At 38.0% G+C, this 12,735-nt stretch overlaps 1 long non-coding RNA gene across 1 annotated transcript; it reads right to left on the bottom strand.

Moving 5' to 3' along the window:
• Positions 1 to 7,755: 7,755 nt before the first annotated feature.
• Positions 7,756 to 12,240, bottom strand: LOC144455853 (uncharacterized). Its single transcript, XR_013484660.1, has 2 exons — positions 11,754 to 12,240; positions 7,756 to 8,989 (listed from the first exon to the last, which is right to left on the bottom strand). It is a non-coding gene; the product is annotated as an uncharacterized LOC144455853 (long non-coding RNA).
• Between the last annotated feature and the right edge of the window lie 495 nt (positions 12,241 to 12,735).

The following is a 12,735-nucleotide window of genomic DNA, read 5'->3' as shown; positions in this document are numbered from 1 at the left end:
TTTGGTTGTGCTCAAATATATTAAGGGTTGTCATGTGGGAAAGGGAATGGATTTGTTTTGTTTGGCTCCAGAGGTCAGAACCAGGAGTAGGTGAAAGCTACAAAGAAGTAACTTTAGGTTTGATGTCAGGAAAAGCTTCATAATAACTAGAGCAATCTGAAAATGGAAAAGACTGCCTCAAGCAAAAGTGAATTTGTTCAGGTATTGGTTGAACTAAGTAGCTTTGAAGTCCCTTCCAATTCTGAGACATTGTGATTATGTGAAATACTAATTAATATGAAAGCAAACAACCAACCTCTAACTTTATGTTTAATGCATGTTTAATTTTCTCATCTGTGAAATAGGAGATTGGACCTTGTAACTCTTAACAATCAGTGATAATTTGATCCACCCCAGAAATTATCTGGTTTCAGAATTCACTTAAAGAAATGGACTAGGGGCAGCTAGGTGGCACAGTGGATAGAGCACCAGCCCTGGAGTCAGGAGGACCTGAGTTCAAATCCAGCCTCAGACACCTAACACCAGCTGTGTGACCCTGGGCAAGTCACTTAACCCTATTGCCTAGCCAAAAAAAAAAGAAAAGAAAGAAAGAAAGAAAGAAATGGACTAACTGCTTTCTTTTGTTTCCATCCTAGTACTAAAATTTAATGATTCTAAGTATAGCAAGTCAGCTTGGTGGGTAAGAGGAACACTGGGCATTGAGAGAGAAAGGTCCAACATGGAGATTTTTTTTTAAAAGGTCTTAAAGAAGAGAGAATGGATGTAGGAGAATTAGTAAAGACCAGAGCAATAGGGAGTATGGTCTTTTACATGTGACTAACAGAAGACTGGCCCTGAAATGAAATCAGAAAGCTTTTGTACTAAGATTTAAGGCAAAGAAGAGATCTTGAGAAGCCTTTAGTTTGGGAAGATTAGAGATAAGAAAGGGAGTACCATGAACATTTAGAAAGACTGAGTGTTCCTTCTGACCAGTATAGGAATTCAATGATAAGTCATAAAGATACAGTTTGGAAGGTCTTCATTCTGACAATTCTGACATTGTTGAAAATGAATGGGCTTGGCAGGGTTTTACTTTGGTTAATATTGGACTTATAAGCAGGGTTCAGATAAGGTCTGCTTGAGGATGACAGGAGGGGATGGGGTCATACTTTAAAAAAATAATTATTTTTATGTATTTTAAACATTCTTTTCTTTTTAAATTTTGAGTTCCAAATTCTCTCTCCCTCCCATGCCCTTTTACACCCACGGAGATGGCAAGCAATATGATATCAATTATATATATGAAATCATGTGAAACATATTTCCACATTAGCCATACATCCAAAAAAGCCAAGAAAAATAAAGTAAAAAGAAGTTGCACTTCAATGTGCACTCAGTTCATCAGTTCTCTCTCTGAAGATGGATAACATTTTTTCATCGTGAGTCCCTTAGAATCGTCTTGGATCATTTTATTGATCAGAGTAGTCAAGTCTCTCATAATTGATCATCATTACAACATTGCTGTTACTGTGCACAATGATCTCCTAATTCTTACTTTACTTTGCATCAGTTCATATTGGTCTTCCCATGTTTTTCTGAAACCCCCCCCCCGTCATTTCCCACAGTACTCTAGTACTCTATAGTACTCTATCACAATCATATGCCACAACTTGTTCAGCCATTCCCTTTTTGCTAGGAAGGGTTGTGTAATGAAGGTAGCTGCAGACGTGATATGATTTAGAGTCAGAAGGTCTGGGTTCGAATCTTGGCTCTGTCACTGACTACCTGTGTGGCTTTAGACAAGTTACTAGATCTTTCTGGGTCTCAGTGTCCTCATCTGAAAAATGAGGGAATTGGACTAGATGGTCTCTGAGTTCCCTGCCAGCTCTAATCTAGAAACCTCTGCTCCTAGGATTTGAAGTGTGTTGGGAAAATCCCTGAAAACCAAAGATGACTTCCTCATTCCCCTATCTTAGTATCAGGCATTTCTACCTTGGGTCATTCCTTAAAGGTACCTATTAAAATGCAAAAACTATGCAAGAGGGGCATGGGGTGTGGTTCATTTGGAAGCAGCCACACCATTATCCATCCTTCCCCTAAATTTAGATTTTAATTATCTTATTATTTCCTTGGTATAGGGCAGGACCTTAAGGAAATGAGATACTAGGTTGGATAGGATGAAGGGAGGGAGAGAAGGAAAGATCAGGAGCCTTGGAAATGGTTTGATATAGGAAAAAGAGCTCTTTGTATCCCCAGTGTTTAGCAAAGGATTGTAGAGTCAGAGATCCTGGGTTCAATTTTAACCACTGCCATTTATTATCTGTATAATCTGGGACAAGTCATTTGTCTTCACTGGGCCTCAGTTTTCTAATCTACCAGATGAGGGAATTAGATTAGATGACATCTAAGACCTCATCTAAGACCTCTACACATTTGATCTCTGACCTTCAAAGCTTGGCCTGATGGAATTCTACAGAAGGGAACTCTGGACAGCTCAGGGACTAAGAATCTCAAGCTGGAAAGGGCCTTAGAGACTATCCAGTCCAACTTCTTCCTTTTACAGCTGAGGAAACTGTGTAAATATCTGCCTGTCTTTCTCTGTCTCTCATCATCATCATCACCATCATCATCATCATCATCATCATCATCATCATCATCATCATCGTCATCACCATTATCATTACTGTTATTTGTCCAGCTCCCAAGTCTGTTTTTAAAAAAATTTTATTAATTTATTTTGATTTATCAACAATCACTTCCATATGCTTTTGAGTTGAAAATTTTCCTACCTTTTCCTCTCCACCACCCTCCCCAAGACAGCACACAATCTGATGTAGGCTTTACATTTACATTCCTATTAAGCATATTTTCACATTAGTGAAGTTGTAAGTAAAAATTAAAACCAATAGGAGGAACCATTAGAAAGAGGAAACAAAACTTAACAGAAGGTCAAAATAAGTGATAGCGATTCGACTTCCATAGTTCTTTCTTTGGATGTGGACAGCATTTTTCATCCCGAGGCCTCTGGAGATGTCTTAGATCCTTGTAATGCTGAGAAGGGTTCAGTTTAACAATATTAGTCATTGCATAACGTGGCTGTTATTGTGTACAAAGTCCTCTTGGTTCTGCTGACTTCACTCTGCATCAGACCATATAAGTCTTCCCAGGTTTTTCTGAAGTCAGCCTGTTCATCATTTCTTATAGAACAATAGTATTCCATTGCATTCATATACCACAGCTTGCTCAGTCATTCCCCAATTAATGGGCATCCCCTCAATTTCCAAGTCTTGGCCACCACAAAAAGAGCTGCTATGAATATTTTTGTACATGTGGGTCCTTTTCCCATTTGTTTGATCTCTTTGGGATATAGCCCTAGAAGTGCTATTGCTGGATCAAAGGGTATGCACATTTTTGTAGCCCTTTGGGCATAGTTCCAAATTGTTCTCCAAAATGGTTGGATCATTTCACAACTCCACCAACAATGTATTAGCGTTCCAATTTTCCCACATCCTCTCCAACATTTATCATTTGGCCAATCTGATAGGTGTGATGTGGTACCTCAGAGTTGTTTTGATTTGCATTTCTCTAATCAATAACGATTTAGAGCATTTTTTCATATGACTATAGATGGCTTTAATTTCTTCATCTGAGAACTGTCTGTTCATATCCTTTGACCATTTATCAATTGGGGAATGGCTTGTGTTCTTATAAATTTGTCTTAATTCTCTATATATTTTAGAAATGAGGCCTTTATCAGAGAGACTGGTTGTAAAAATTCTTTCCCAATTTTCTACCTTCCTTCTAATCTTAGTTGCATTGGCTTTGTTTGTGCAAAAACTTTTCAATTTAATGTAATCAAAATTATCCATTTTGCTTTTCATAATGTTCTCTATCTCCTGTTTGGTCATGAATTCTTCTGTTCTCCATAGATCTGATAGGTAAACTATTCCTTGTTCTCCCAGTTTACTTATGGTATCAGCCTTTATATCTAAGTCCTGAACCCATTTTGACTTTATTTTGGTATATGGTGTGAGATTTGGGTCTATGCCTAGTTTCTGCCATACTCTTTTCCAGTTTTCCCAGCAGTTTTTTTCAAAGAGTGGGTTCTTATCCAGAAGCTGGGGTCTTTGGGTTTATCAAATAATAGATTACTATAGTCATTGACTACTGTGTCTTGCATATTTAACCTATTCCACTGATCCACCTCCCTATTTCTTAGCCAGTACCAAGCAGTTTTGATGATTGCTGCTTTATAATACAATTTAAGATCTGGAATTGCTAGGCCACCTTCCCCTGTATTTCTTTTCATTAGTTCCTTTGATATTCTGGACCTTTTGTTTTTCCAAATGAATCTTGTTATTATTTTTTCTAACTCTGTAAAATAATTTTTCGGTAGTTTGATTGGTATGGCACTGAATAAGTAAATTAGCTTAGGTAGGATTGTCATTTTTATTATATTAGGTCAGCCTACCCATGAGCAACTGTTGTTTTTCCAATTATTTAGATCTGATTTTATTTGTGTGAAAAGTGTTTTGTAATTGTGTTCATAGACTAAGTCTGTTAAAAACTAGTCTTGGTCCCAGAATATAGGCTCTCATTTTGGTCATGACTATCCCAATTTTCAGCATTTTGAGGACCTTGGCCTAGGTCTTCTAAGGTATTTGCCCAAAGCAATCAAGCTTCATGCTGAGTTTCTTCTTCTTTGCATCTTCTGTGTGGTGCTGGTGATCATAGGTACCATGGCAGACCCAGTTAATCCCCAGCTGATCCTCAGCTAGGTCTCCAGAATAGAATCCTAAAAGAGACCTTATTTCATAAAGAGCAAGGAAACCTGGAATTTCAGATCCATGGTAAAAGAAATGGATATGTCAGCTTAGTGCTGGCTTCACTATGGTAAAAGCAAAGAGGAAGGAAAAAAGAGTAGGTATCTCAGTGCAGAGATTTCCCAGAGTTCCAACTTGGATGACAGATATTTTAGTACAGCTGTTCCTGGACCCTGTAGTTAAGTTTCAAATACTTCATAATAAGTTATTAGACCATTCCCATTTGTAAGGGAAACTGAGGAGAATAGATCCTTCTCAGCCCCCTGTATAATCATCTCATGACCTAATGGTGTAACTGCCTCGTGACAAGACATAAAGAATGTAAATTGGGGTTAGGATGCATGGCCGAGGATACCATGGAAATGGAACATTAAACATCTAACAAATTATGTCACCTAGGAAAACAATCCTTATCTCAAGGAACATTTTTCTTGAAAAGAATGTATCTGTCCTGAGACCTGATCACTGTTAGGAAACTTACACTATAATCAGGTAGTTGGAGCTCTGATCAAGCTCCAACCATTGTTAGAATGTGTGCTTACCCTGGATCTGAGTACTCACCAGGGAGACATACACAAAACAAAATATCAAGATTGTTTTCCCCTGGTTTACATGGATATAAAAAGGGTCATTGGAAAGAGAGATTTTGGAGTACTTTGATGCAGAGAGAGGGACTCTGACTCTCTGCCAGAGGCAACCACATGCACGATCTTCATTGTGTCCCGGGGTAGGAAGCTCCCTTTTGCCTCCCTGAGAAGACCTTTTGGCCTTTCTCCAGTCTCCCTGGTCTATTAGGTATTTGAGCTTGCCTGGTCAGTGAGTGTGCATCCATTCTTTTCTTATTCCTACTTTCCTTTATGTTGATTATTACTTATTGCATTGAATGTTATTCTTATCTTTATTGCTTGTGTGGTTTTTAATCATTATTAATCATTGTAAAATAAATGTGATTATTTGTCAAGTTTATCCTGAGAACATGTCATTATATCTTGAGATCTGAACCTAAATTGAATCTGTGCAGTATGTAATCCTTTCGATTACACCATGAGATCTAGTCATAGCTTGCTTGGGGTTAATTAGCAACGAAGAAATCCAATTGGGGGGAGGAGAGTGGTGAGGACAGTTGGTAATCTAGTACTGAGTCTGCCTATTTGCAGATCTTCACTTGAGGCCTGAGCAGTGAGAGATAGGCAGAACTGACAGAGTGGAGGTTATAGATAAAAGATGTACTGGAGATAGACTTTGAGCCAAAGACCCAGAAGCTTAGGTTTCAATCTATCACTGATTTGCTGTGGCAACTTGGGCAAATCACTTCATCCTTTCTGAACCTCAGTTTCTTCTGTGGCCTAGACCCTTTGGCTGAGTCTGGTGAAGCCCATACACCCATTTTCAGAATAATGCTTTTAAAAGGGTAAGATATACCCAAACCGGGAAGAGTCAAAACAGAGAAAGAAAATTATAGACCAATTTCCCTAATGAATATAGATGCAAAAATTTTAAATAAAATATTAGCAAATAGATTACAGCAACTTGTCACAAGAATAATCCACTATGAACAGGTAGGATTTATACCAGGAATACACGACTGGTTGAATATTAGGAAAACTATCAGCATAATTTATCATATCAACAACAAAACTAACAGAAACCACATGATCATATCAATAGATGCAGAAAAAGCTTTTGACAAAATACAACATCCATTCCTATTAAAAACACTAGAGAGCATAGGAATAAATGGAGTCTTCCTAAAAATAATAAAAGCATCTACCTAAAACCTTTGGCAAGCAACATATGTAATGGGTACAAGCTAGAAGCACTTCCAATAAGATTGGGGGTGAAACAAGGATGTCCATTATCACCACTGTTGTTCAATATCGTACTGGAAATGTTAGCTTTGGCAATAAGAGAAGAAAAAGAAATTGAAGGTATTAGAATAGGGAAAGAAGAAACAAAGCTATCACTCTTTGCAGATGTAATCGAAAGGATTATGTACTGCACAGATTCAATTTAGGTTCAGAATTCGAGATATAATGACACTACTCAGAATAAACTTAACAAATAATCACATTTATTTTACAATGATTAATAATGATTAAAGCAAAACACACATAAAGACAAGAATAACATTCAATACAATAAGTAATAATCAACATAAAGGAAAGTAGGAATAAGAGAAGAAAGGATACACACTCACTGACCAGGTAAGCTCAAATACCTAATAGACCAGGGAGACTGGAGAAAGGCCAAAAGGTCTGGTCAGGGAGGCCAACGGAGTGGTGTCCCTCTTTGACTCAACGGAAGCCATGCAGGCGGTCCACTTCTGAACACAACAGAGATTAGGCGTCCCTATCTCTGAAGTCAAAGTCTCCAAAAATCCCTTCCCAAATCACCCCTTTTATATCCACATAAACCGAGAAAGGCAATCTTGATATTTTGTTTTGTGTACGTATCCTTGGTGAGCTCATGTCCAGGCACGCACACATCTCTAACAAAAGTTGGGGCTTGGTCAGAGCCCCAAATACCTGTTTGTTGTGTAAGTCTCCAGGGAGTGATCAATTCCTTGGACAGTTACACATCTTTCTCAAGAAAAATGTTCCTTGAGATAAGTTGCTTTCCCAGGTAACATGGCTTGTTGGTTATTTAATGTTTCATCTCCATGGTCACCTTTGGCCATTGCATGGTAACTCCCATCTATTTTTATGTCGGGTCATGAGGCAGTTACACCATTAGGTCATGAGATGGTTACACAGGGGACTGGGGAGGATCTATCCTCCTCAGTTTCCCTTACGCTTGGCCTCTAGATCTGACCCAAACCCTGGTCAGAAACCACACACACACACAAAACTTTAACTCTAATACAAACAACAAACATCTCACATCATCCCCTAAGAAAAGGGGAGGCCAAGAGAACTTATCACCCTGACAATGGAGAAAGTTCACATATCATCCATCACAGGGGAAACCATGAGCTCATTTATAGAAAGAAAATAAATGTAGTCATGCAGAAACAAAAGAAACCAAACATTGAAAAATACAAGGTCCAAAAATCAATAATAAGAATATTACTAATAATATAAATAGTAATAATTTCAATAGTTTTGGTAATATCAATCAATACCATTTCATAATCAATATATCCTACCCAGGGGATTTAAAAAATGAAAAGCAGTAGCCTCACATACCCACCATAAAAAATTATCCCAAGAACTTCTTCTATTATGGATTACAGAATTATTATAATTATATAATTGCATTCCAGGATTTATTACTCCTAGTGTACATTGATCATAATTTTTATATGGACTTAAACATTGGAAAGCATTTAATGTAGTAATCATATCCCAATGAGTCAAATTTGGTAAAGCTTCATACACTATTAAAGGAATATTAGATCTTCCACATACAAATATATATCTAGTAGGGGCACATATGGTATTAAGAATAGTAATAATTGGGGCAGCTAGGTGGTACAGTGAATAGAGTACCGGCCCTGGATTCAGGAGGACCTGAGTTCAAATCCAACCTCTGACACATAACACTTACTAGCTGTGTGACCCTGGGCAATTCACTTAACCCCATTGCCTAAAACCAAAAAAAAAAAAAAGAATAGTAATAATCAATAAATGTTCTACTGCCTGTCCCTATAATGTAATATTATTACAAGAGGGGCTTACTATCAATACAGTAGAATTAGGAAACCAATAACTACAATTAGTTGGCCCATACATGAAAGCATTTGTCCTTTTAAAAAGCATTGGAGCCTGGGTACAGTTATTACACATTATATGAGTAAAATTGGGGGAAGTAAAAAGTGGATACATCGCCATTTACACAAATATATGTAAAGGGGCTTACTTGAGCTTTTCCTTCTATAGTGATTAATATACTTCCAAAATGTTGACTTTCATTATAAGTTTGATTATAAAATCTTTGTCCAGTATTAAAACAAGGTACATTTTAAAAAGTCTCTCATTCAGGTTGCACTTGAAATGAGGATGTTGCATATCAGGTAGAAGGATATGGTTGGGGCATTTCAGGCTGGTCCTTTACTCCTCTGAATTGTGGAGATCCATCTCACATTTGAGGGTGAATTTGGCAGACCCAGCAGTCCTGTGTTCTGTATCTGCCACTGCTTGTCCAGGGATCGATGTCACAAAGAATAGTATTATTTCTGTAAAGCAACACTATGCACACAAAAACAATTGGGTTAATGGAAAATGATGCATTTTATCATCTCCTGTGAAAGCCACTATGACTGCATTACTATCTCCTTCAGCAATAAACTCTATAGCTTTGGGGATGTCAGTAGGGTGTCTTTTAACCCATACTTTAGCTCCTTTTACCAAATCAGTACTTCCAAATCCACCACGTCTAGTAGTAGAACACCAGAGATTTGGCCATGTGGGTAAGTCCAGGGTTTTTCTTTTCTGGGGCCCAGATCCCAACCCCATCATTCCCCCTTCAAACAAATGGGACCCAAATTCTTTTGGAGTAAGGGGCGAAGTTCTCGGCTTCTGAAACTGATTCCTGCTGGCAAGGGACGTAGAGATGTCCCTGCCTCAAGAGGGTCCCAAAGAGGAGATTGAGTGGAATGGAGCACAGGCTGTATCCAGGGAATGATGTGGGGACATTGGCTGGTACTCGTTATTTGCTACCAACTGTAGGTGAATGGCCCATAGTCTGGAAGACATAAATCTGACAGAAAAAACTGTAGGGCCCAACTTTGAGAGGATAAAACATTCTTAGCTCTGTTTGGATTCAGATAATTCAGTTTTCCAACCATGCAGTATCAAGTCCACCTCATAGCCAGACTCAGGAATAGCCAGGTGGGTAACATTCCCTTTCAAATGAACATAATGGGGAAACTGAGCCAGGAGGACCCCATCTTAGACTGGGGCTAAAATTGTCCTCTCAGCTTTTCCCAATGTTGACTTCCCACCAGTATCACATTCTCTGAGTAGCTTGTGGCACTTCTGTCAGATGGTGGATTACTGATTATCAATGGATTATTATGGTCCATCAGATAACTCAAAATAAAATCCTATGAGCTTTTACCTCAAACAGCAAGTGTTACTAATTACAGCTTAGGAAAAGTCTTTTCCAGGATTTACATCTTAAGCTTAAATTTATACTGGTGTAAAAAGCCAATTATTAGAGATTTCTATACATTAGCAAATTCTCAGTAAGCCATACATAACCCAAATAAGCTTTTTGGCTAGTTTACCCATTAAAACAACAACCAACAATAACTAGATTATTTTAGCAGTAACTACTGGCTAGATTATAAAAATCTGAGCCTGAACAATTCTTAAATCCATAGAACATACCACAGGTTCTGGCCCCAAATTTTGCATAATGATGTTAATTTCTCCAACATAATCAGAAACTAGAACGAGGTAAAATATGGCCAAAATATCCAGTAGGGATTTGTATACCAATTCCTGTAGCAACTGTAACTATTTTGCCCACAGGCAAATCTAAGGGTATTGGAGCATGTAAGTCATATCCTGCAAAACCTGCAGTTCCAGGGAGTGGTGCATGAGAATGTGGATTTATACTCCATGACTTTAAAGTAATATCTATCAGCCTCTGGACCCTAATTTGTAAATTGTGTCATCATTCGGTTCAGAGGGGTTAATCCTTCTTTTAGGGATCTATTATTTAATTGCTTCAAGACTTCAAACAAATTATCCTTCCAATGTTGATATGACAATATGAATTTATTTCTTTTCCTTTAAAATGAGTTCCATTATCACTTTGAATTTGGGTAGGGGTGCCATAATATATTCAATAATATCTAAAGTCCGTATGGTATTTTTCTGAGTTGTATTTTTATATGGACATGCCACCAAAACTCTAGAATAATTATCTACACATGTACAAATATCCCTGACAGGCTATGTTCTCTTATTGCGTGTTGCACAAATGAACTAATCCCTACAAACTTAAGACAATCATTGTTATCTACCCAAATTCCCCCAGCTCCTGCATCACTAATTCTAACCATCCAAGAGATCAGAGGCTCATCAAGCTTCTGAGTGAATCTATTCAGAATATCAGTTATTTCTTGCTAAGTAAAATCCTCAGTGTTAGTTTTAAATACTGTATTTCCTCCCTGATCTTCCTCCTTCCTACGAGTGATTGGTCTGACTTCCATACTCACATCTGGATATTTTGGTTCATGTTCCTCCCAAGCTTTCTCATCTAAGGACTCCTCCTCCTCCCCCTCAGATTTGTCCCAGATGTTTCTGTCCCATCTATCTGGGTCCCAGTCGGCTTTCGTGGTTGCGAGTACTGCACACACCTTTTTCTTATTAATTTTCCCTTTTCTTTTACGATATTTATACTGTGCAATTCGGATGGCAGCCTTTTCTGCTACTCCCTGATAATTCCTTATTTGATCTCCCAAAATAAAGTTCTGGCACTGGAGCATAGATAGTTTGCTTTGTAATTCTGCTAGCTCCTTCTTATAAGCAACTTTTTCTTCCATAACTGTCTCTATTCTGTATTGTTTCTGAACACTGTACCCCAGCTAATGGCTCCGCTTGGTTGAGCCGACTTTCCCATTCATCACAAGGTCTGGCACTTTTTACACATTCTTTAGCTAATGGGGAATGCAGGGGATTTTCCCAGCCTGGTATGTAAGTTTCCTTATTTCCATTTCCCCTACCTTTCCTAAGAAATGGCATTATACCTCAAGATCCTATTTGTGATGCCAAATGTAATCAAAAGGATTACGTACTGCACAAATTCAATTTAGTTTCAGATCTCAAGATACAATGATGCGTACTCAGTATAAACTTAACAAATAATCACATTTATTTTACAATGATTAATAATGATTAAAGCAAAACACACATAAAGATAAGAATAACATTCAGTACAATAAGTAATAATCAACATAAAGGAAAGTAGGAATAAGAAAAGAAAGGATACACACTCACTGACCAGGTGAGCTCAAATACCTAATAGACCAGGGAGACTGGAGAAAGGCCAAAAGGTCTGGTCAGGGAGGCCAACGGAGTGGTGTCCCTCTTTGACTCAACGGAAGCCATGCAGGCGGTCCACTTCTGAACACAACAGAGATTAGGCGTCCCTATCTCTGAAGTCAAAGTCTCCAAAAATCCCTTCCCAAATCACCCCTTTTACATCCATGTAAACCAGAGAAAGGCAATCTTGATATTTTGTTTTGTGTACGTATCCTTGGTGAGCTCATGTCCAGGCACGCACACATCTCTAACAAAAGTTGGGGCTTGGTCAGAGCCCCAAATACTGTTTGTTGTGTAAATCTCCAGGGAGTGATCAATTCCTTGGACAGTTACACATCTTTCTCAAGAAAAATGTTCCTTGAGATAAGTTGCTTTCCCAGGTAACATGGCTTGTTGGTTATTTAATGTTTCATCTCCATGGTCACCTTTGGCCATTGCATGGTAACTCCCATCTATCTTTATGTTGGGTCATGAGGCAGTTACACCATTAGGTCATGAGATGGTTACACAGGGGACTGGGGAGGATCTATCCTCCTCAGTTTCCCTTACAGCAGATGACATGATAATCTACTTAGAGAATCCTAGAGAATCAAGTAAAAACTACTTGAAACAATAAACAACTTTAGCAAAGTTGCAGGCTATAAAATAAACCCACATAAAATCATTGGCATTTCTACCTATTACCAGCAAAGCCCAATAGCAAGAGATAGAAAGAGAAATTCCATTTAAAGTTACTGTAGACAGTATAAGATATTTAGGAGTCTACCTACAGAAACAAACCCAGGAACTATATGAACACAATTACAAAATGATTTTCACACAAATAAAGTCAGATCTAAATAATTGGAAAAACATCAGTTGCTCATGGATATGCTGAGCTAATACAATAAAAATGACAATTCTACCTAAGCTAATTTATGTATTCAGTGCCATACCAATCA

The sequence above is a fragment of the Phascolarctos cinereus genome, unplaced genomic scaffold (genome assembly GCF_003287225.1).
Source record: "Phascolarctos cinereus isolate Bilbo 61053 unplaced genomic scaffold, phaCin_HiC Scaffold_2;HRSCAF=192, whole genome shotgun sequence".
NCBI lineage: Eukaryota > Metazoa > Chordata > Mammalia > Diprotodontia > Phascolarctidae > Phascolarctos > Phascolarctos cinereus.
This window is presented reverse-complemented; position numbering and strand designations above follow the sequence as displayed.